Here is a 23,904-nt window from a genome sequence, read left to right as displayed (position 1 = left end):
GCCCCATATACTGAGGGTGGTGGGTTCGAACCCAGCCCTGGCCAAACTGCAACAAAAAAATAGCCGGGCATTGTGGCAGACACCTGTAGTCCCAGCTTCTCGGGAGGCTGAGGCAAGAGAATCTCCTAAACCCAGGAGTTGGAGGTTGCTGTGAGCTGTGATGCCACCGCACTCTACCAAGGGCAATAAAGTGAGACTGTCTCTTAAAAAAAAAAAACTACAGTCCCTATACAAAACTGTTCAAAGACTACCCAAGAGACTGGATTTGTAGATAAGTTAGTTATAAACTAACACCTAATGTTTTCTTCTAATCCCATAACACTCCCACTTCACTGTAAAGCAGTGGTTCTCAACCTGTGGGTCACGACCTCTCTTTTTTTTTTTTTTTCAATTAAATCATAGCAGTGTATATTAATGCAATCATGGGGTACAATGTGGTTTTACATACAATTTGAAATGCTTTCATCAAGCTGGTCAGCATAGCCTTCACGGCATTTTCTTAGTTATTGTGTTAAGACATTTATATTCTACACCTAGTAAATTTCACATGTACCCTTCTTTGTAAGATGCACTGTAGGTGTGGTCCCACCAATTACTCTCCCTCCACCCCATCCTCCCCCCTCCACTCCCCTCCCTTTCCCCTTCTTCTTGGGCTATAATTGGGTTATAGCTTTCATAAGAAAGCTATAAATTGGTTTCATAGTAAGACTGAGTACATTGGATACTTTCTTCCATTCTTGAGATACTTTACTAAGAAGAATACATTCCAGCTCCATCCATGTAAACATGTAAGAGGTAAAGTCTCCATCTCTCTTTAAGGCTGCATAATATTCCATGGTGTACATATACCATAATTTATTGATCCATTCATGGGCCAATGGATACTTGGGCTTCTTCCAGGACTTAACAATTATGAATTGGGCTGCAATAAACATTCTGGTACATATATCTTTGTTATAATGTGATTTTTAGTCTTCTGGATATATACCTAGTAGAGGAATTGTAGGATGGAATGGCAGGTCTATTTTTAGATCTCTAAGTGTTCTCCAAACATCTTTCCAAAAGGAACGTATTAGTTTGCATTCCCACCACCAATGTAGAAGTGTTCCCTTCTCTCCACATCCATGCCAACATCTCTGGTCTTGGGATTTTGTGATGTGGGCTAATCTTACTGGAGTTAGGTGATATCTCAAAGTAGTTTTGATATGCATTTCTCTGATGATTAAGGATGAGACAGGCACACGGCCTACAGACCCCTCTTTAACAATGAAAATACATTGCGGCATTAGGAAGGTTGAGAACCACTGCTGTAAAGGAAAGTTCTGGAAGACAATTTTTGGAAAAATCTCTACAGAACGTATTAGTGTACATTCCCACCAGCAGTGTAGAAGTGTTCCCTTTTCTCCACATCCACGCCAACATCTCTGGTTTTGGGATACTGTGATATGTTCCTTTTGGAAAGATGTTTGGAGAACACTTAGAGATCTAAAAATAGACCTACCATTCGACCCTTCAATTCTTCTACTAGGTATATATCCAACAGACCAAAAATCACATTATAACAAAGATATTTGTACCAGAATGTTTATTGCAGCCCAATTCATAATTGCCAAATCATGGAAGCCCAAGTACCCATCAACCCACGAATGGATTAATAAATTGTGGTATATTTACACCATGGAATATTATACAGCCTTAAAGAAAGATGGAGACTTTACCTCTTTCGTGTTTACGTGGATGGAGCTGGAATATATTCTTCTTAGCAAAGTATCTCAAGAATGGAAGAAAAAGTATCCAATGTACTCGGCCCTACTATAAAACTAATTTATAGCTTTCATATGAAAGCTACAACCCAAATATAGCCTAAGAATATGGGGCAAGGGGAAAGGGAGAGGAGGAGAGTGGGGTGGATGGGTGGAGGGAGGGTAATTGGTGGGACCACACCTACGGTGCATCTTACAAGGGTACATGTGAAACTTACTAAATGTAGAATATAAATATCTTAACATAATAAGAAAATTCCAGGAAGGCTATGTTAACCAGTGTGATGAAAATATGTCAAATGGTATATAAAACCAGTGTATGGTGCCCCATGATTGCATTAATGTACACATCTATGATTTAAAAAAAAAATCTCTACAGAAAAATTTAATGACTGTCGCCACTGACACACTTAAGATTTCTGTTTATGTGTGTAGAAAAAAAAACAGTAAAAACAGATTAGGTTACTCAGGAGGCTGAGGCAGAAGGATCACTTAAAGCCAGGAGTTTGAGGCTGCAGTATGCTATAATTGTGCCTGTGAATAACCACTGCATTCCCACCTGAGAACATAGCAAACCCTGTCTCTTAAAAACAAACAGATTAGATTATTTCCACTTTGCTTATCATGATTAAATTCTCTCCACTTCTATTAAGTGTAATTAGTATTTTTCTTATTACATTTCCATAATTTGTATTAGAAAAATAATGTATACTTTTAAAAAGTAACATATTTAATGTTATATAATATGCACAAAGATTTTTATATGTGAATGTATTTTATTAGTGAATTTACACATTTATCATGAAATCTGTAATCTACAAAATAGTAATTTGGTTTTACACAAAATAAATGCAAAAATACCAACATAGTCCTTTTGCCTGGGAAATCATTTACAGCACAGATGATGGATCTGGAATGTTTATTAAGTTTAAGAATAAAAATCATTTTCCTCAGTGGTGCCTGTAGCTCAGCGGATAGAGCACCAGCCACATACAATGAGACTGGTGGTTCAAACACAGCCCAGGCCAGTTAAACAACAATGACAACTGTAAAAAAAAATAACTGGGCATTGTGGAGGGCGCCTGTAGTCTCAGCTACTAGGGAGGCTGAAGCAAGAGAATCGCTTAAGCCCAAGAGTTTGACGTTGCTGTGAGCTGTGACACCATAGAATTCTACCAAGGGTGACACAGTGAGACTGTCTCAAAAAAAAAAAAAAAAATTTTTTTCCTTAAAATTATCCCTAGAATTTAAAAAAATTATACCCAGATTGCCTTAAAGTAAAAAGCTAATAAACCTGATTATAAGGGCTTGCTCTCAGAATTTCACAAGGAAGTAATTCAAGGTAAAAAGGAAAGATCTGCTGCTATGAACTACAAAATGAAGACACTTACATACTGAAGAACGTTTGGCCTTACTTACGTTTTCAAGTTGGGTAATATCCTAAAGAATTTCTAAGTTTTCAAATGTACTTGCTTCTCCCTTTTTACCCCAATCAGAAAATTGGACTAATAACATTGTTACCAGTGGTTGCTGTGAACACTCGCTTTTTGTCTTCTTACAGTCAAAGAATGAAAGCAAGGAACACGAAAGTTTAGATCAGTGAGCAAAGAAGTTTGTTAGTAAGCAACAGTACATTACTAAGTGGGTAGGAGCAAGCACATGTTTAAATATCACCTTTTGGAGTTCTCTTGGAGGTGAAATGTTGGCATCTGGAATGCAACTGTGCCCAAAACACAGATGCTTAAATAGTATATAATTAAAATCTAGATTAACCACAAACCAATTTCCTGATACCTTCAGGTATCCCATGTGTAGGTAAATTTAGTAGGCTTCTGATTTTAAACTTTTATACACGTGTATCCCTTAAATTACAAATATATACTAGGATAGTTAAACATCAACTATATGATCACATTAAATTTTAAAATAACTTCTTATATAGAAGATAACAGTGTAAGTACTATGAAGGGCATTACATTAGCACTAACATTTTAAAATCAGAATAAAGCATTACATGATCACAGAATTTAAAACTCAAAACAATTCCTAGGAATTACCCCAGTCAGCTGCTCATTTTTCAGATAAAGAAACTACGCCCAGGCTGGACGCCTATAGCTCAGTTCTTAGAGCACTGGCCACACGCTGCGGGGCTGGTGAGTTCGAACACGGCCCAGGCCTGCTAAACAAAAAAAGAAAAACTATGCCCAGAGAAGCACCCTTTGTCATAAAGTTAAGCTAGCTGTGAGCATACAAAAGGCAATTCTCAGTGTTATGATTCTTCCTCTTTAGAAAGAGGTAGTGTCTAAAACTCTGTCATGCTCTCAGGTACCCAAAATGATTTACGGGAACTCATTTTTTCTTCACATCAACATTTTCTAACTATTAAATGTTATTACAAGTTGAGTACCCCTTATCTGAAATGCCTGGGACCAGAAATGCTTTGATTTTGAATTTTTTCAGATTTTGGAATATCTGCATATACATAATGAGATGCCTCATTATATTTCATATACACCTTATCACATAGCCTGAAGGTAATTTTATACAATATTTTTAATAATTTTGTGCATAAAACCAAGTTTGTACACACTGAACCATTAAAAAGTAAAGGTATCAATATCTCAGTTTCAGATCTTGGAGCATTTTCGATTTTAGATTTTCAAATTAGAGATGCTCAACCTGGACTATAGTCATTCTTCTGCACTTGACCTGAAGGAAAACATTTAAAAAATCAAAAAATATGATGGTCAGAAACCAACACTATCTCCTCTAGTGTAATGAATTCTGCCATCCAGAATACCCCCCAAAGCACTGCAAACACTGAAATGAGTAATGATAAAAGAATCACCAACTTCCCAGAAGATTCAAGTAAAAGGATATAATTCTCAACTAACTCCAGAGGTGAATTAACCAGTACATCCTCCCAGACATACCACTTCTAAGAACTAATCACAACAAATTTAATGTTTTCAATATACAAGACCCTTCCAACTCCTGCCAACCAAAAAAAGTTGGCTTAATTTTACTGCATAAAATTTTTTTTTTAAATTGTTGGGGATTCATTGAGGGTGCAAGAAACCAGGTTACTGTAATGGCATTGTTAAGTCCCTCTTACAATCCTGTCTTGCCCCCAAAAGGTGTGGCACACACCAAGACCCCACCTCCCTCCCTCCTTTCCTCTCTCAGTGCATAAATGTTTTACACATTTACACACCTAACCACAGGACCAAAGAGTGAAAAAGCAAAGTATTAGTTGGTATAACAGAAAAAAAAGGAGACATAAAATAGCATCACATATACACAAGGTGGCAGTATTCTCCCATGATATACTTCAACAAATTCAGTATTATTGTATTTCCCTAAAGTGTACAATATTTAAGTGAAATGTTTAGATTTAGCCTTACTAAGACCATAAAGAGTTCCTTCCTTTATTCTTAAAATGGAAAGATTTCCCTGTTAAGTCTCCGTTCACATACAAAACCGCCGGATTAATACTTCTCTGGTAGTAATAAACTGCAAGCATCCTGATACATATGTATATGCATATGTATATCCATTTCTAATCATATTTTTCATTAGAAAATAAGAGGAAAAAATAGTAATCCATTTTTAATTAAACTTTTTTAAAAAGTTATTCTGATAAAATCCTAATAATCAGAACTCTAATAAAAATATTTTGTTATTCAGTTCAGATGATAACCAAATTTTTGGATATATTTTCCAATTTAAACAATAAGAAAAAGATCATATGATCTCAGAACTTTCGAGAAATGAGGAGTATGAAACTTAAACCCTAGTGCTGGATTTCTACCTCAGTATCCATTAAATTCAAACCAATTTCATACATAGTACAATACAATATATAGAGGTTTTTAAAAATCCTTTAAGAATTTTTTGTGTTAATTAAAATCCTTATTATCTGGTTGCAGGCTTAATTTCTTCTAGACATAGATATACACACATACTATCTATCTAGACATAGATAACCTAAAGGAAATCATGATAGTAAAAAAATAAAAGTGATGAGAAAGATAACAAGATTTGTTTAATAAAATAGATACATACCTGAAAAAATACTCTACGAAAGAAATTCTAAACATGAAATACTATGACTACTGGCTGCTTTATTTTTAAAAAAAACTTTTGGGAGGAGGCGGACCAAGATGGCAGCCGAGTAACAGCTTCCTTGCATCTGGGCACCATGAGTCTAGGGAGATAGGACTCCAGGCATCTCTGGCTGGCGGGATCTGCCTATCATCACCCCTGAGAGGATACAGGGAGTCAGCGAGAGACTTCTGGACCCCAAGAGGAGGACTAAAACAGTGGAAAACCAGCAAGTGGTCGCGTGTGTTCAATCCGTCTAAACCCGCCCGCAACTGTAAGTTCAGTAGCAGCGAGACTGCAAACCAGAAAGGCCTTACCTGTGAACTGTTTTGGTGTCTTTGGACTTGGCACTCAGCTGAACTGCCTTGGGGAGAACCTGAGCGGGAATGTGGAGAACTTTGGCCTTTGTCTAAGGCCCCAGTCTGAGCAGCTAAGCCAGACAGAGCTAATAGTGTTTGGCTCTGGGTCACAGGCAGCCATTGTGAGCCATCTGCCCAGGCAAGCTCCGCCCTCAGGGTTGCAGAGCTAGAATTGGGTGGGCGCGGGTAACTCAGCGACCAAGTAGCCTAAGGGCCGGGTCTGAGCCGCCTTGCAGCCCTAACCCTCGGGGGCAGAGGGAGACCAGTTTTGGCACACAGGGTAAGTGGATAGCCACTTCAGCAGTGATTCCAGCGACAAGCACTTCCCTGGGAAAGCTTCTGCTCAGCACGTGAACAAGTTCAAAGTGCCTTTTAAGTAGGCTGAAGAGAGATTTAGGGTGTCTACCTGCTGGGGTTTTGAGAAACTAGCAGCCTCCAGTCGTATCAGAACTGTAATTAATATCTCATACCCCAGAAGACCACGTGTTGCCCAGACAATATTCAATAACATACATACTGCTTTGTTTTTGGTTGTGTTTTTGTTTTTTTTTTTTTGGTTTGGTTGTTTTTTTTGTTTATTTTGATGTTGTTGATTGTTGTTTTGTTTTTTAAGTTCAACCTTTTCCATACAGATCCTTTATCTTTCTCAATTTTTCTAGTTTAATTATAATTTCCCATTGCTGCCAATTTCAATAATTAGAACTTCATTTTTGTTAGTGTTTCTACCGCTATTATTTGGTTTTTCCAGCCAATTTTATCCCATACAGTTTTCTGTTTGCTTGTTTTGGTTTGATTTATAGCATTTTTGTCCTTCCTCTCTACTTGGTGGAGGTGGGGTACTGTGTCTGATCAGGTTAGCAAAGAGCTGCTGACCTCAAGGGAACCACCCAACTGGGCACCCCCAGAAGGTGGGGTTTTTTTTAAGGTTGTATAAAAGTACCCTACTGTACACCTATATTGCTCTGTCTCCCTCTTTCTGTGCCTCTCTTCTTTTTGTCAATATTCCTTTTACCCACCCTCTCTCCTTTCTCTATTTTTCTTTTTTTTTTCTTATCACTCGGTCCTCCTTTCTTTCATCCCTTTTTTGCTCTTCAACCTTCTCACCCTTCTGGTCCTGTAACCCTTAGTCCGCAGGCACGAGAACTTAAAGAGCAAGAGGAAGTGCAAGGAAAATTAGGGCAAGGAAACAGATAAAAGAAATCACTCAGGAGGAAGAATCAGCAGAAAACTCCAGGCAACATGAAGAACCAGTCCAGAACAACCCCGCCAAGGCACCATGAGGTAGCTACTGCAGAGGATTCCACCTATACAGAAATGTTAGGAATGGCAGAAAGGGAATTTAGAATACACATGTTGAAAACAATGAAAGAAATGATGGGAACAATGAAGGAAACTGCTAACAAAGTGGAAAATAACCAAAAGGAAATCGAAAAACAGAATCAAATCAGAGATGAACGATATGAAGAATATAAAAAGGATATAGCAGAGCTGAAGGAAATGAAACAGTCAATCAGGGAACTTAAAGATGCAATGGAAAGTATCAGCAACAGGTTAGACCATGCAGAAGAAAGAATTTCAGAGGTAGAAGACAAAGTTTTTGAGATAACTCAGATAGTAAAAGAGGCAGAAAAGAAGAGAGAGAAAGCAGAACGTTCACTGTCAGAATTATGGGACTTTATGAAGCGTTCCAACATACGAGTTATAGGAATTCCAGAAGGGGAAGAAGAATGCCCCAGAGGAATGGAAGCCATACTAGAGAATATTATAAAAGAAAATTTCCCAAATATCACCAAAGATTCTGACACACTGCTTTCAGAGGGCTATGGGACCCCAGGTCGCCTCAACTCTAACCCAGCTTCTCCAAGACACATTGTGATGAACCTGTCCAAAGTCAAGACAAAAGAAAAGATTCTGCAAGCTGCCAGGAGTAAGCACCAGTTGACTTACAGGGGCAAATCCATCAGAGTGACCGCAGACTTCTCTAATGAAACTATCTGAGCAAGAAGACAATGGTCATCTACCTTTAATCTACTTAAACAGAACAATTTCCAGCCCAGAATTCTGTACCCTGCTAAGCTAAGCTTCAAAATTGACGGAGAAATCAAATCATTTACGGATATACAAACATTGAGGAAATTCGCCACAACAAGACCAGCCCTACAGGAAATACTTCAACCTGTTCTGCACACTGACCACCACAATGGATCAGCAGCAAAGTAAGAACTCAGAAATTAAAGGACAGAACCTAACCTCCACACTGATGCAAAAGATAAAACTAAGCAATGGACTCTCACAAAATAAGATGAATAGAATACTACCACACTTATCAATTATCTCAATAAATGTTAATGGCTTGAATTCCCCACTGAAGAGACATAGATTGGTTGACTGGATTAAAAAACACAAGCCATCCATTTGCTGTCTGCAAGAAACACACCTGGCTTCAAAAGACAAATTAAAGCTCCGAGTCAAGGGTTGGAAGACAATTTTTCAGGCAAATGGAATTCAGAAGAAAAGAGGAGTTGCAATCTTATTTTCAGATACATGTGGATTTAAAGCAACTAAAGTCAAAAAAGACAAAGATGGTCACTTTATATTGGTCAAGGGAAAAATACAACAAGAAGACATTTCAATTCTAAATATCTATGCACCCAATTTAAATGCTCCCAGGTTCTTGAAACAGACCTTACTCAGTCTGAGCAATATGATATCTGATAATACCATAATAACAGGGGACCTTAACACTCCTCTTACAGAGCTACACAGATCCTCTAAACAGAAATTAAACAAGGATATAAGAGATTTAAATGAGGCCCTAGAACAACTGTGCTTGACAGACGCATATAGAACACTCCATCCCAAAGATAAAGAATATACATTCTTCTCATCACCCCATGGAACATTCTCCAAAATTGATCATATCCTGGGACACAAAACAAATATCAACAGAATCAAAAGAATTGAAATTTTACCTTGTATCTTCTCAGACCATAAGGCACTAAAGGTGGAACTCAACTCTAACAAAAATGCTCGAGCCCACCCAAAGGCATGGAAACTAAACAATCTTCTGTTGAATAACAGATGGGTGCAGGAAGAAATAAAACAGGAAATCATTAACTTCCTTGAGCATAACAACAATGAAGACACAAGCTACCAAAACCTCTGGGATACTGCAAAAGCAGTTTTGAGAGGAAAATTCATCGCTTTAGATGCCTACATTCGAAAAACAGAAAGAGAGCACATCAACAATCTCACAAGAGATCTTATGGGATTGGAAAAAGAAGAACAATCTAAGCCTAAACTCAGTAGAAGAAAAGAAATATCCAAAATCAAATCAGAGATCAAAGAAATTGAAAACAAAAGAATCATTCAGAAAATTAATGAAACAAGGAGTTGGTTTTTTGAAAAAATAAATAAAATAGATAAACCATTGGCCAGACTAACGAGGAATAGAAAAGTAAAATATCTAGTAACCTCAATCAGAAATGATAAAGGGGAAATAACAACTGATCCCACAGAGATACAAGACATCATCTCTGAATACTACCAGAAACTCTATGCCCAGAAATTTGACAATGTGAAAGAAATGGATCAATATTTGGAATCACACCCTCTCCCTAGACTCAGCCAGGAAGAAATAGAGCTCCTGAACAGACCAATTTCAGCACTGAGATCAAAGAAACAATAAAAAATCTTCCAACCAAAAAATGCCCTGATCCAGATGGCTTCACTCCAGAATTCTATCAAACCTTCAAGGAAGAGCTTATTCCTGTACTGCAGAAATTATTCCAAAAAATTGAGGAAGAAGGAATCTTCCCCAACACATTCTATGAAGCAAACATCACCCTGATACCAAAACCAGGAAAAGACCCAAACAAAAAGGAGAATTTCAGACCAATCTCACTCATGAACATAGACGCAAAAATTCTCAACAAAATCCTAGCCAATAGATTACAGCTTATCATCAAAAAAGTCATTCATCATGATCAAGTAGGCTTCATCCCAGGGATGCAAGGCTGGTTTAATATACGCAAGTCTATAAACGTTATCCACCATATTAACAGAGGCAAAAATAAAGATCACATGATCCTCTCAATAGATGCAGAAAAAGCATTTGACAAAATCCAGCATCCTTTTCTAATTAGAACACTGAAGAGTATAGGCATAGGTGGCACATTTCTCAAACTGATTGAAGCTATCTATGACAAACCCACAGCCAATATTTTACTGAATGGAGTAAAACTCAAAGCTTTTCCTCTTAGAACTGGAACCAGACAAGGTTGTCCTCTGTCACCTTTACTATTCAACATAGTGCTGGAAGTTCTAGCCAATACAATTAGGCAAGACAAGGAAATAAAGGGAATCCAAATGGGAGCAGAGGAGGTCAAACTCTCCCTCTTTGCTGACGACATGATCTTATACTTAGAGAACCCCAAAGACTCAACCACAAGACTCCTAGAAGTCATCAAAAAATACAGTAATGTTCAGGATATAAAATCAATGTCCACAAGTCAGTAGCCTTTGTGTACACCAATAACAGTCAAGATGAGAAGCTAATTAAGGACAGAACTCCCTTCACCATAGTTTCAAAGAAAATGAAATACCTAGGAGTATACCTAACAAAGGAGGTGAAGGACCTCTATAAAGAAAACTATGAAATCCTCAGAAAGGAAATGGCAGAGGATGTTAACAAATGGAAGAACATACCATGCTCATGGATAGGAAGAATCAACATTGTTAAAATGTCTATACTTCCCAAAGCAATCTACCTATTCAATGCCATTCCTATCAAAATACCAACATCGTACTTTCAAGATTTGGAAAAAATGATTCTGCGTTTTGTATGGAACCAGAAAAAACCCCGTATAGCTAAGGCAGTTCTCTGTAACAAAAATAAAGCTGGGGGCATCAGCATACCAGATTTTAGTCTGTACTACAAAGCCATAGTGCTCAAGACAGCATGGTACTGGCAGAAAAACAGAGACTTAGACACTTGGAATCGAATTGAAAACCAAGAAATGAAACTAACATCTTACAACCACCTAATCTTTGATAAACCAAACAAGAACATACCTTGGGGGAAAGATTCCCTATTCAATAAATGGTGTTGGGAGAACTGGATGTCTGCATGTAAAAGACTGAAACTGGACCCACACCTTTCCCCACTCACAAAAATTGATTCAAGATGGATAAAGGACTTAAATTTAAGGCATGAAACAATAAAAATCCTCCAAGAAGGTATAGGAAAAACACTGGAAGATATTGGCCTGGGGAAAGACTTCATGAAGAAGATTGCCATGGCAATTGCAACAACAACAAAAATAAACAAATGGAACTTCATTAAACTGAAAAGCTTCTGTACAGCTAAGGAGACAATAACCAAAGCAAAGAGACATCCTACACAATGGGAAAGGATATTTGCATATTTTCAATCAGACAAAAGCTTGATAACTAGGATCTATAGAGAACTCAAATTAATCCACATGAAAAAAGCCAACAATCCCTTATATCAATGGGCAAGAGACATGACTAGAACTTTCTCTAAAGACGACAGACGAATGGCTAACAAACACATGAAAAAATGTTCATCATCTCTGTATATTAGAGAAATGCAAATCAAAACAACCCTGAGATATCATCTAACCCCAGTGAGAATGGCCCACATCACAAAATCTCAAAACTGCAGATGCTGGCGTGGATGTGGAGAGAAGGGAACACTTTTACACTGCTGGTGGGACTGCAAACTAGTACAACCTTTCTGGAAGGAAGTATGGAGAAACCTCAAAGCACTCAAGCTAGACCTCCCATTTGATCCTGCAATCCCATTACTGGGCATCTACCCAGAACGAAAGATATCCTTTTTTCATAAGGACACTTGTACTAGACTGTTTACTGCAGCTCAATTTACAATCGCCAAAATGTGGAAACAGCCTCAATGCCCACCAACCCAGGAATGGATTAACAAGCTGTGGTATATGTATACCATGGAATACTACTCAGCCATTAAAAAAAATGGAGACTTTACATCCTTCGTATTAACCTGGATGGACGTGGAAGACATTATTCTTAGTAAAGCATCACAAGAATGGAGAAGCATGAATCCTATGTACTCAATTTTGATATGAGGGCAATTAATGACAATTATGGTTATGGGGGGGGGAACAGAAAGAGGGAAGGAGGGATGGGACTGGGGTCTTGGTGTGTGTCACACTTTATCGGGGCAAGACATGATTGCAAGAGGGACTTTACCTAACAATTGCAATCAGTGTAACCTGGCTTATTGTACCCTCAATGAATCCCCAACAATAAAAAAAAAAAAAAAAATTTTTGAAGCTGACTTCCTAGTACGAATTAAAAAAACTGCAGTGAGAAAGGCAAACTTTGTGATATTTGATTCTTAATTTTAAAATGTATATGCTTTTAAAATAAATTTAAAATCATGTTCATATCTAGCCTACAAGTCCTACCTATAAAGCTATTTCTAAAAATCTCAACAGGTAAACTGTAACACTTTCTAATTGTATACTGGCTCAATCTGACAGTGCAGTTTCTTTTCAAAGAGGTAAATAGCTTAGTTATAAGTATAATAATTTAAATTCCTTACAAAAAAAATAGAAAAATGAACACTGCTATACATCTCATGATTCCAAGATTGCTACATTTGACTTAAAATAAATGAAAGTTATTAGGCCTTGATAGCTTAACACCATCAAACATCTGAATCATAGTATATTTCCTCTTGCCCTGAAGCTACCTTCATCTGATTATACTTTGATTTCCTGCAGACAAAAACAGGACAAAGAAGATGGCCAAAAGGCTCAGCAATTTTATTTTTCATTACAAATTAGTCTACTGGCTTGCTAATTAACTTTGGTTATTGGTGAGGGTAGCTAATGTAAGTCTGACTAACTAAATATAATTGACACAAGGACTCTGACAAGATTGATTTTCTAGATGAGTCAATAAAGTAATAAACCTTGCCCTGCAGAGAGGGGGCTTTCTTGGAAAACTTGAACATTATCAGGTAACACTTTAAACTTGAAACAAGAATTTCAGTCTTTCGGGGCGGCGCCTGTGGCTTGGTGAGTATGGTGCAGCCCCCATATACCAGAGGTGGTGGGTTCAAACCCTGCCCTGGCCAAAAACTGCAAAAAAAAAAAAAAACAAGAATTTCAGTCTTTTCTCAATATCCCCATTATAAATTCTTTCAACTAATTTTTGCTAGTGATAATGTAAAATGGCTTAAATATGAGATTTTAAAACACAAACAATTGTTAATAAGAGTATGAAGGAAGAGGAATACACATACACTACTAGAAAGCCATCGCCAGAGCAATCATATATTAAGCTTTCATAGGTAATGCCAATTCTAAGGCCCAGTTATACAACTCCCAGGGATATACTGCAGAGAAATTCATATATAGTTCTATAAGAAAACATGCTTTATATACTCCCTGAAGCCACTAGAAAGTGGACAAGTGGAAAATGCATTCCATGAAATACTATGTAGCAATCAGAAGCACTGAGGTAGAGAGATAAACATATAGAAACACGAAGAAATTTTTCAAACAGTGGTAAACACAAAGAAACAGTAAGATCCATAGCATAATGGCACTTACAAAATATGCATACTAGGCTGGGCACCGGTTGCACAGTGGTTACGGTGGCAGCCACATACACTGAGGGTGGCGGGCTCAAACCCAGCCCAGGCCAGCTAAACAACTGCAACAAAAAAATAGCCAGGCATTGTGGCAGGCGCCTATAGTTCCAGCTACTTGGGAGGCTGAGGCAAGATAATCACTGAAGCCCAAGAGTTTGAGGTTGTTGTGAGCTGTGACGCCACAGCACTCTACCGTGGGCGACACAGTGAGACTCTGTATCAAAAAAAAAAAATACACACAACTAAACAACACTGCATATTTTATAGAACACACACCTATATTCAAGAACAGTCACGGGTGCCCATGGAAGCGGCAGATGGGATTAGAAACTAGAAATGGAGAAAAATAAAACTAAGAGAAACCTCACACTGACAATTATGGACCATGAACTACCACAATTCTCTGAAATCTGAGGCAAAACATGCTGCTTGGCCCTTGAATCTTGGTGGTTTCTCTCTGTTCCAAGGCAACAATTTTTTCTCTCATATAGATGCAGGAATTCCATGATGATTTATTATAAAATCCATTGTTGGTCTTCTTAACAATCACTAAAAGTTTTTTTAAATGATAGAATTACAAATGAGTCAGCTTCAAACATTCAGCAAACCAAATATATATTTCACTACCTACAATCAGCTTTCCATGGTTTGCAAGAAACTAGCACTGTAAAGAAACTTAAAAACTTGAATTCAAGGTTCAAAAATCGTGTCCCAAAGTCCAACTCCTATTATATCTGCTATACATAAATGAATGAAAGAAAAAGGAATCTACAAGTATAAAAGAAATCCATAGATGGGCACAAAAGCAGGGAGGGTGGGGTAGGGTAGAAAGGCAAGTAAGGCAAGGCCAGCCTTATATACTGGCAGAATACTCTGGCAGTCACTACTCACTTCAGGCTCTTGAGGTGCCTTGCCTTCCCCCCCAGACCTCTCTTACACACTAACTATACCATACTCCACCAATTAGAAATTCTTGATTGGGCGGCCCCTGTGGCTCAGTGGGCAGGGTGCTGGCCCCATATACCCAGGGTGGCAGGTTCAAACCCGGCCCCGACCAAACTGCAACAAAAAAATAGCTGGGCGTTGTGGCGGGCGCCTGTAGTCCCAGCTACTCGGGAGGCTGAGGCAGGAGAATCGCCTGGGTCCAGGAGTTGGAGGTTGCTGTGAGCTGTGTGACGCCACAGCACTCTACCGAGGGCGATAAAGTGAAACTCTGTCTCTACAAAAAAAAAAAAAAAAGAAATTCTTGATTGTCTGAAAGATGTCTTTGAAAATAGAAATACAGATTATTAGTCATTTATATGATACTACAGCAGTGTATGTTACAAATATTTTCTGCTAAGGCAGGTGAGTGTACACACACACACACACACATGCTCTCATGCAAAAGCTTGACACCTTCCATTCTGAAGTCCTAGAAAAGAACAACCATATTAACTTTTATCCTCTCGTGTTAGTCTATGTAATGAGGAAAACAATCCAAATAAGCATCAGGGAGTTGTCCCAGCAAAAGACAAAGAAACAAGGATGTATATGTCACTTAACCACTTGTGTTCCTTGGATGACACTTCAAAATTTCATGATTTGTTCCCTTCTTTGTCCATTTGTAATCTAACTAATGTGGCAATTTTGGCAACCAACTCTAGACTTCCTCTACCACAAACTGGGAAAATGCCAATTAACTTTCACTGCGTTCTCCCTGCTTCCGAATAATTAGAAAAGGAATTGTATCATAAGCTTATTATACTGACCAAGCTTTAAATGACCAAAAGCCATTTCTGGAATACCCTTGCATTTCTGCAGAAACTATAAAACTGAAAGCAAAGAAAACATGAAAATCTCCAAATATTAGTATGTCATTTGGGTACAGAAACCAATCCTGAGTTTCCTCTCCCAACTGTGCCTTTGGAACAGACCACCAATACCCCTGGAAAGACCCTAAAAAAAGCCAAGATTGAAATCCATACTTGCTTGATGTACACAGTGTTTTTATCACAGTGAGGGTTTTTGTCCCTTAATAGTAGTAATCAGCTATAGCTCCTTCTATTTTAAGTGACAGGTATTTAGGGTTGTTGCCTTTGTTTTTGGAAAACTCACCAGAAAAAAAAAATGAATTCCATAAAGTTTGGAGGAGAGAAAAAATATTAAATTCAGGACCTAATTACAATGACACAGATTCTCAAGCTTCTTGTGAGTGTAAATGAGTCTAACTATTTAAAAGTAGAGTTCCAATGCCACCCTAAACCTTAGGATCACTGGCAGTGGGGTCTCAGAATTTATATTTTGAACAAGCACCCCCAGAAAGTTTTGATGAGAGTCATCCACAGACCACACTTGGGTACTACTTTAAGAAATAAGGAAAAGTTAAGAATGAAGCCTCAGCTATTAAATAACCACAAAGGGATACAAAGCCTTAATGCAAATGATTTAAATCAAGTTGCTCTTACCCAAACCTTGCCAAAATCGGGAGATCAGAACTAAGAGAAAGAAAACATAAATGAAAAACCTTCACCCACTGAACTATAGGAGAGGGTAGACTTGAGCAGAATTTCATAACAAAATAATGGGCAGCAAAGTGGGTGAAGTTTGGACTCATGATGTAGGAGTCTGGGGAAAGGGGGTAACAGGAAGTGAAGATTTGGTTAAATGACAAGAGGAGGTAGCACATTTTTAAACCCAAATCTTCTGAAAGACTTTCTATAAAGATGGAATGAGTACTATACAGAGATAATTTTATGCAAAGTTTAAGGAAGTTTATCTGTTATAGAACTCCTGGTTTATACATCTTGTAAGTCTTATTGAGCATATCCAGTAACTTGCGTTCAGCACAAGAAAATGTTTATTCAATTCCAACATGCGTGATCACCAAGGCCACATACCATTTAGAGACAACAGTGAGACAAAACTCCTACAGGAAAGAGTTTCAAATGAGAAATAGCCAAACAGTGACCATTCTGTATGTGATACTGACAATCAGCTTACAGTACACTTCAAGAAACTGCCGATGCTCTTACTGCTTTGGGTTCTTCCCTTCCTCCCCAGCACATAAAGTGATATTTATAAGAAACCAGAAATACTCAATTTGCCTAGGTACCCACATAGCTAAACACTGTGATTCCTTCAAATAATTGCTCAAATATCACCTTCTCAGAAACAATTAAAATTTGAACCCTACCTCCTTTTTTTTTTTTTTTTGCAGTTTTTGGCCGGGGCTGGGTTTGAACCTGCACCTTCAGGCTCACTCCTTGAGCCACAGGCGCCGCCCTGTACCTCCTTATTTTCTCTGCTTTTTTTCTTCTCATCAACACTCATCACCTTCTAATATACCTAATAATTTGGGTATATTTGGGTAATTTGTTATGTTTAATTACCCATTTTAATCAATAGAATGTAAGCTACATGAGGGTAAAGATTTTTGTCCATTTTGTTCATTGATGTAGCCCAAGCATCTAGAACACAAGTGACAAAAAAATGCCAACACACGAACGGGATATGAAAAATTATCAAGGAGGGCGGTGCCTGTGGCTCAGTGAGTAGGGCGCCGGCCCCATATGCCGAGGGTGGCGGGTTCAAACCCAGCCCCCGGCCAAACTGCAACAAAAAAATAGCCAGGTGCTGTGGCGGGCACCTGTAGTCCCAGCTACTCGGGAGGCTGAGGCAAGAGAATCGCTTAAGCCCAGGAGCTGGAGGTTGCTGTGAGCTGTGTGATGCCACAGCACTCTACCAAGGGCCATAAAGTGAGACTCTGTCTCTACAAAAAAAAAAAAAAGGAAAGAAAAATTATGAAGGAAAAACAAATAGGGCACGGAAATATCAGTATAATATCAAGGGAAAAAACATCTAGATTGAAATCTAAGTTCTACCACTCACTAGCGAGAAAATGACTATTGTATTTTCTGGCAAGTGTCTATGATCTTCAGTTCCTAACCTGTGAGATGGATGGCTCTGTCAGAACCATCCATCTCACAGATTAGGAACTGAATCAGATGACACAAATGTGTAAAACAGCAGCAAGGTGACTGCAGAATTAGTTATTAATTTAAATAAATTGATTCAAAAGAAAGTTCAATCTTAAAATAAGTTCAAGATAAGAACTGAAGGATGCTATGTTAACTAGTGTGATGAAAATGTGTCAAACGGTCTATAAAACCAGTGTATGGTGCCCCATGATTGCATTAATGTACACAGCTATGATTTAATAAAAAAAAAAAGGAACTGAAGGATGTGACTATGGAACTAGGATTAACAGTAAGAAATATGAGAAAACCAAGAAAAGTAAATTCATTTGGAAAAGACAAAATAGAGGTTTCAATCTATTGCTGTCCTGTCCAATATGGTATCACTAGCCACATGTGCCTATTTAAATTTAAATTAACTAAAATTAAACAAAATTTAAAATTCAGTTCTTAGTCACACATGGTTAGTGGCTACCACATTGGACAGAGCAGGTTACTGAACATTCCTATCACAGAAAGCTTCAGTGCAGTGGTTCTCAATCTTCCTAATGCCGCGACTCTTTAATACAGTTCCTCATGTTGTGGTGACCCCCAACCATAAAATTATTTTCATTGCTACTTCATAACTGTAATTTTGCTACTGTTATGAATCGTAATGTAAATATCTGATATACAGGATGGTCTTAGGTGACCCCTGTGAAAGGGTTGTTCAACTCCCAAAGGGGTCATGATGCAAAGGTTGAGAACCGCTGCTCTAGTGGATAGTGCTAACTTACAACATTTGAGATGAGAGCAAAGTATCTGCGCAATAGAATGTGTAACTAAAGTCATCAGAGAATTCAAGTGGGTGTCATTCTAACATCTCTGATGCTGGATTCTAAAGTTCGACCCTTTTAGAAATAAATGCAAAATCCAACCAGGTTATCAATCTGAGTGGGAGTTGCAAACTTCTGTCAATGTAATTAGGTAACTCAGTTCTAGGATTCCCAAACCTTCCCCCACTTGATGGTATGAGGTCTCTGACACGGCAACTATAAATAGAAGTTGGAGAGTCCCAGTGAGGTCAATGACAAGAACCTAGTCAGCACCTTGGCCAAAACTGTGGTTAGCACTTCAAACATGCCAGCAAGACCAAATGTTACATACAGTCATACAATGGTTTTCTTAATAAGTGACCAGATGATACCTATAGCTCCAAGTCCTATCCAGAAGGCAAAACTCCCATCAAAAGTAACTGCAGTTACTAGAATGGTAGGTAGCACTATCCTTTAATGAGTAAGAATATTTCAACTACCAAAAGATTCAGATTAAATATACAAATACTTAAGAGAATCAAAGGTAGATGTCAGTGTTTTTATTTTATGAAAACTACATAAAACTGATCCTTATATATTCTGGAGAATCAGGAGGTCACTGTGCTTAAAAATCTAACTTCCTTTTTTTTTTTCAGTTTTTGGCCAGGGCTAGGTTTGAACCCGCCATCTCCGGTATATGGGGCCGGCGTCCTATTCCTTTGAGCTACAGGCACCGCTCTTAAAAATCTAACTTAATATATTACAGGAATGATTTAGTACCTGGGAAGATTTTTGCTTATTACCTCCGACAGTTAATATACTTAAGAAATTGAATATGTTGAATACTAAATGCTGTATTACTACTAGCAGCTAGTCTAACTTTCTAATCCATCTATTACATTTTCTTAACTTATGAATTTCATTTTGACAGGATCATGCTTTGTAATTTATTCAATAAGTACGACATAAACTAATGATGTATGACTTTAGCCTCTTCCCAGGCAGTAATAGCTAAAAAAAACACTAGTTTAATATGTGTTTCACATTATAACAAATAATGACTTGAACCAAAAAGAAGCTGTCACCTAAATGTTCAATAATGAAAAGAGCAGGTAAACTGGTACATATCCATCCAACAGAACATATTCAGCAATGAGGATGAACACAACTAGATGCAACAACATGGGTGGGGATCACAAACATAGTACTGACAGAAAGAAGCCAGACTCAAAAGGAACACAGTATGATTCCATTTATATAAAGTTCAAGTAAGCAAATCTATAAACCATGGGGTCAGAAGTGATAGTCATTATTCTGGTGGGAGAAGCCACTGGGATGAGCATGAAAGGAAGCTTCTAGTTTACTACTTAGTAATGCTGTTTCTTAATCTAAATGCAATAAAATGGATGTGTTCACGCTGCAAAAATTAAATTGTAAATGTACTGATGCAGGACAAGGCAGCACCATGACCTGCTACCTTAGCCCTGGAGGTGCTGATGCTCCTGGGGACAGAGGAACAGGAACCAGCTTGCTGCAAGGGCCGGACACCTGCGGAGGAGATGCTGTCTCCTCCACGTGCACTTCTGCCCGGTCAGTTTCAAGGATGGCGCCTTCCTGTCTCCTCCAGGCTGGTGGATTTCCTGTCAATTTCCAAGGCCTGAGAGTTCATTGGACAGCTGGCTGTAACTGACAGGACTCACACCCTAGAAGAACAACCGCCCCTCCCATATAACCCCCTGAGCAGAGAGCCCAAAGATAGACCTCAAAGAGGGAGCAGGAGAACTTGTTCCCCTCCTGGGTTCTCTCTGCCAGGAAGTTTTGTTTCTGTAAATAAATCCTGACTTAGCACTGATCATCCTGTAGTCCCTTGATTCATTCTTCCTATGGCCCACACCAAGAACCTGAAATTCTGGTGTCAGTATGATCTGTTCATTTGCTTTTGAAATAAATTGTATAATATTCCCATAAAGTTTAACAAAGAAATAAGTATATCTACAAATATTTATAACTATTTAAATAAGGTTTTAATCCATGTACCACCCCCAAATTATCTCAAAACCATCAAGCTATATGCATTACACTTTGGGAAACATTAAAATATCAATGAAGTATTATAGAAAGGAAAGGTAAGATCCATAAATAGCAATAATTCTAATGTGTAGCTACAATACATAGTAGGTATCAAGGAAGTAAGAAATACACCTTAAAGGCTGATTAGGACAGACCCTTCTGGAAGACCTTAACTACCCTACCAAGGAAATTGTGTAATGTATTCAAGTAAGCTATGAGGACAGCTAAAACATACTAATGAGGCAGCTGGAAGACTGTTCAGATACATTATTGCAGTCTTTACCCCTAATTTCTCCAAAAACATTTCAGTAATGTCTCTGTTCTCTGCATTCTAATTTCCAATGTGGGAAGACTGTTCAGCTACATTATTGCAGTCTTTTCCCCTATTTCTCCAAAAACCTTTCAGCAATACCTCTGTTCTCTGCATTCTAATTTCCAATGTGGAAAAACCATCAAGAGTGCTTCTGGCCTCTTCGTAATCCTCACACACCAGCTCTTTCTGAGGGGAGTAGTGATTTTTAGCTGGTGAATGCATTCAGAAGGTACCTGGGGTTAGCCCTTTCTCCCTCTTTGAAATCTACCCACCAGAGTGGCTATTTTTTAGTATTTTGGTGGTATGTGTTAAGCTAACTGGAGCTGGCTTTGCAAAGGGGGCCTTCTGTGGTACACTACCTGTTAGACTGAGTCTCTTTAACCCAAGATAAATATTATGTAGTTCAGGTCTAAGTCATGATCTCCGTCCGGCTTTATCAGTAACAAAGCTGACATTTTTACCTCCACCTGCCTGTATCCTGTGTCTTACCTCAACTGATTCTGAAATCAGATGTTGGGACAGGAATATGGTGAAATATTACCCCTAAAATGCAACAAATTATGAAGAGCACAAAAGGGGGGAGAGTGATTACTACTTTATGCCAAAAAGGTGGATCTACTCAGGATCCTCTGATTTGGTCTAAGGTTGAAATTAACATAGCAAACTGATTAACAGCATAAGTTACCTTCTCAACAACAAGGAAACACTTACATAGTATCAGGAGGAGTAAGATTTGCTTAGTCCTTGCTTTTTAAGTGTTCCATAAAGTATCTCATTTGACCACAACAGCACTCCCATTTCTCTGTAGCCTAAAACCAGATCACTTAATTTATTCTGAGATATTTTTAAGTGACCACAGAACAGATGATTCTACAGTAACTGCCTGACATAAAGAAGTCTACTTGGAGAAAGTGTGGTCCATCATAAAACGCAATGTAGAAAAGTATTCATAGATAGCAAGTCTTCGGGGAGAAGCAGTAAACTCTCCATGCCTCTTCTCCTTTCTCCTCTGGATTTTGGTTGTCTTTTTTTTTTTTGAGACAGAGCCTCAAGCTGTTGTCCTGGGTAGAGTGCTGTAGTGTCACAGCCCACAGCAACCTTAAACTCTTGGGCTTAAGCAATTCTCTTGCTTTAGCCTCCCAAGTAGGTGGGACTACAGGCACCTGCCACAACGCCCAGCTTTTCTTTTTTTGTTTGTAGTTGTCATTGTTTGGCAAGCCCGGGCTGGATTCGAATCCGCGCTCCAATGTATGTGGTTGGAGCCCTAGTCGCTTGAGCTATAGGCACCAAGGCTCTCCTCTGAATTTTGGGTCTTTCACATTCTTCCTGCTCATTCCCTTTTATTTCTAATGCCATCTTCCCTTACAAGTTAAACAACAAGATTCACTCACAGAAGAAAGCAGCTAGTCTAACTTTATCCATCCATTACATTTTCTTAAATTATGAATTTCATTTTGACAGGATCATATGTTTTATAATTTATTCAATAAGTACAACATAAACTAATGCCTTAACTGTATGAAAAAGTATTTCATCATGATCTATTACAAAAGGTTTGAAACTTGGCAAGACAAAGACAGTAACTTGACTAATAGTAAGTAGATAATTTTTCCCCCAGGGAACAAACATCAAGTATGGTGATCCAGCAGAGAAGAAAGAATATAGGCTCTGGGGGAAGCACAGGGTTGAAATGCTATCGCTTTCTGGGCGGCGCCTGTGGCTCAGCGGGTAGGGCGCCGGTCCCATATGCTGGAGGTGGCGGGTTCAAACCCAGCCCCGGCCAAATTAAAAAAAAAAAAAAAAGAAATGCTATCGCTTTCATTTCATAGTTGTATGGCCTTAGACAAACTGGTATGTCTGAGCCTCTTATTTCTGTAAGATACATACATTACCATTTCGTTTTCAGAGCTGGTATGAGAATTAAATGGAACACTGTATATAAAGCCTGACATACTAGTACTTACTCAAATTAAAACTCCTGTTATTACTATCTCTAGAATTCTTAGCTAAGAACTCAAAGTAGGCTAAATAGTTCATTCAACATAACTACCAAAATAAGCTCTAATGTTCCCAAATGATGTTAAGTCATAAGTCAGGTCCTACAGGATTTAGGATGGGCCCCTAGAAAACATTTACAAGAGGTTAACTCAGCTTTTTTCCTTGTGGAAAACATCTACCAAAGCTTCTAGTAAATATTAAATAATACATTATTTTTTAAATGACATACATAAATGACATTATAAGCAAGCAAATTAATTAGTAGCATTCTTAACCAGGTATGCTTTTGATCTGAACCAAAAGTCTATAATCTCTGTAAAAATTACCATACAGCAGTACTAACTAAAGCGAACGACAATAAGGCTGGAGCCAAAGTTACGATGGGGAAAATGGTTGGCAGTGTGAAGGGACAAGGGTCAGCAAAGCATATTTTTTCCTTCTCTTTTTCATAACATTACAATAGTTTTTTTTAAAAGGGGGAAAAAAATCCAAAACCAAACCATAAAAATGTCACATACGTACGTGAGATTTATTATGATTTTTAAAAATCTAAAGTTGCTTTCAAGGGTAAAAAGAAAATATACATGGAATATCATGTGCCTAAACAAAAAAGGAGGAGCCAAAAGTAAACCAACATCATCAAAACTCTGCTCAGGAACTTCAAATAATAAAAATATATGAAAATAAATAAATTAATTAATTAATTAATAAGGGGCGGCGCCTGTGGCTCAGTGAGTAGGGCGCTGGCCCCATATACCAAGGGTGGTGGGTTCAAACCCAGCCCCAGCCAAACTGCAACATAAAATAGCTGGGCGTTGTGGTGGGTGCCTGTAGTCCCAGCTACTTGGGAGGCTGAGGCAAGAGAATCGCCTAAGCCCAGAAGCTGG

At 38.2% G+C, this 23,904-nt stretch overlaps 1 protein-coding gene across 1 annotated transcript in view; it reads right to left on the bottom strand.

The window, feature by feature from the left end:
• Positions 1-23,904, bottom strand: part of AGPS (alkylglycerone phosphate synthase) — a 145,347-nt gene that overhangs the window by 116,511 nt on the left and 4,932 nt on the right. The window lies entirely within an intron of this gene.

This window comes from Nycticebus coucang, chromosome 7, assembly GCF_027406575.1.
Source record: "Nycticebus coucang isolate mNycCou1 chromosome 7, mNycCou1.pri, whole genome shotgun sequence".
NCBI classification, from domain to species: domain Eukaryota; kingdom Metazoa; phylum Chordata; class Mammalia; order Primates; family Lorisidae; genus Nycticebus; species Nycticebus coucang.
Note: the sequence above shows the minus strand (reverse complement) of the source record. Positions and strands in the feature narration are given on the sequence as shown.